Consider the following 2,572-nt stretch of genomic DNA (forward strand, 5'->3'; position numbering starts at 1 on the left):
TATATGCGCAACAGCGGCAGTGAAACGTGTTTGTCACCAGATGGCGCCCCGATGTTATTTGACACTATCCATAGTTTCTCTGTTTTTTTTTCTAATAAATCCGAGATTCCTAGTTGTTACTGATTAGAACTTGATCTAATAGAACACGGTTGAACTACCAAATTGACCTTGTAAAAGACTCGCAGCGGGGGATTTTTTCAAGACTTGCTCCTGCAAGTTGTTGGAATGAGTTAAGACAGTGTGACCTGGAGTGACATTCCGTGCTTGTCTGGTGCTTGTGCTTGCTGCCTCCTTGACCTGAGCTCACAACTGTCACAGGGCTTCTGATATGTATCAGTCATAAGCAGTGTTAGTATGAAGAGATCAGTGGCGGTATTGTTCATAGGAGCATGTCTCGCATTCTGTGAATACTTTGCTTCTTTGCATGTCAGCTGCAAAGTATAGACAATGGGCCTTTTGTTGGCCAGCAGTTTTTTTTCCCTCTCTCTTCACAACTTCAAAGGTTGCAGCAGAACGTAACAAGACAGTTAATCTTTAATGGCTAAACAATCACACTAGTGTCCCCTTAAAAACAGCTTTGCTAAGGTTGCCAAACTAAAAACAATTGACATGCGGCATTATAATCCAAAGCCTGTAATTAAGATCAAACATAGGGTTTTGTACTGAGGTATTTCAAACTGGGTTAAAGAAAATGTTGTTTGGATTCCCTCTACTCTCAAAAGTCTTTCGTCACAAGGTCACATGCTTGTTAAGTGAGAAAACAGGAAATGGAGAAATATTACCGGAATGGCTACCGTAAAACAACCATAATTACTGTCTGAAATAGGCGTTCTTGCAGTAGCTGTCGGGGTAATCAAGTGAGAGATGTACGACAAGTCAAAAGCCCCATTGTTATTGGTTCAATCTTTTTTTATTTTAATCACTATTCCAATGACAGACACCCACACAAAACAAAGAGTCTGATGTTTCACATAAGTGGCTGATCGCAATGGAATACTTGTGCATGTGCCAGTGGTGATTCATTTACACACATTAAGGCATGTCGGCAGGACAATACATGCAAAAAAAAAAACAACAAAAAAAAAACAATGGAAAACACCTCCTTTTGTTTGGGAAACTGAATCTGATTACACAAAACCGTTTTTTACTGAATTGCACTGAACTGAAAATATGTTGTTGTGCTTGTTAACATGACAACTATAATTTAGGCCTAAACGCAAACATTTGTTTAACCTGAGCGAATCTTTGCATGTTTTCTGACAACATATTTTTAGCACGAACACTTCAGTAATCTCAACCAAGTCCAACTATTGAGTTCATAGCAAATCAAACAAATTTATTTTATATTGATTTTATATTCTGCCAGTACAAAGTAAACCATTAAAGAAAAAACTTTCATAAACATGATCAGTTATGTTGTCTAAACTCAACCATTTTTTTCTAGGGTTGTTCCGATCATGTTTTTTTGCTCCCGATCCGATCCCGATCGTTTTAGTTTGAGTATCTGCTGATCCCGATATTTCCCGATCCGATTGCTCTTTGTTGCTCCCGATTCAGTTCCAATCATTCCCGATAATTTTTCCCGATCATATACATTTTGGCAATGCATTAAGAAATAAATGAATAAAACTCGTACGAATATATACATTCAACATACAGTACATAAGTACTGTATTTGTTTATTATGACAATAAATCCTCAAGATGGCATTTACATTATTAACATTCTTTCTGTGAGAGGGATCCACGGATAGAAAGACTTGTGACTTTGTATATTGTGACTAAATATTGTCATCTAGTGAATTTATTGAGCTTGCAGTAAATGATACTGTGGCCATCCCAAATGCATGATGGCAAGTGGAACCATGACAGTGCAACGTGCTACCAATTGCTATATCTTCTCTGCGTTGGGAAATAACATAAGGTATAAAGACAATGATCAATTGCCACAGTGCTTCCCCACATTGCTTCCCATGATATTGCTAATCATAAGGAGTGGTATTGCAAGGCTTTAGCCAATTAATATAAGGCTCCAAAGGCTGCAAAAGTTCATTCACTCATTTAGCGCTGCCTATTATCTCTCTATATAGATAAAACGGCGTTATTACAGATTGGGCGCGATAATGAGTGAGAGGGCCATGCAGGGCATACATTAATTGCGTTAAATATTTTCACGTGACACATTTAATCCATCCATCCATCCATTATCTTCCGCTTGTTCCGGGGTCGGGTCGCGGGGGGCAGCAGCTTTAACAGGGAAGCCCAGACTTCCCTCTCCCCAGCCACTTCAACCAGCTCCTCCGGCGGGATCCCAAGGCGTTCCCAGGCCAGCCGAGAGACATAGTCTCTCCAGCGTGTCCTGGGTCGTCCCCGGGGCCTCCCGCCGGTGGGACATGCCCGGAACACCTCTCCAGGGAGGCGTCCGGGAGGCATCCGAACCAGATGCCCGAGCCACCTCAGCTGGCTCCTCTCTACGCGGAGGAGTAGCGGCTCGACGCCGAGTCCCTCCCGGATGACCGAGCTTCTCACCCTATCTCTAAGGGAGAGCCCAGACACCCTGCGGAGGAAACTCA

The sequence above is a fragment of the Corythoichthys intestinalis genome, chromosome 4 (assembly GCF_030265065.1).
Source record: "Corythoichthys intestinalis isolate RoL2023-P3 chromosome 4, ASM3026506v1, whole genome shotgun sequence".
NCBI classification, from domain to species: domain Eukaryota; kingdom Metazoa; phylum Chordata; class Actinopteri; order Syngnathiformes; family Syngnathidae; genus Corythoichthys; species Corythoichthys intestinalis.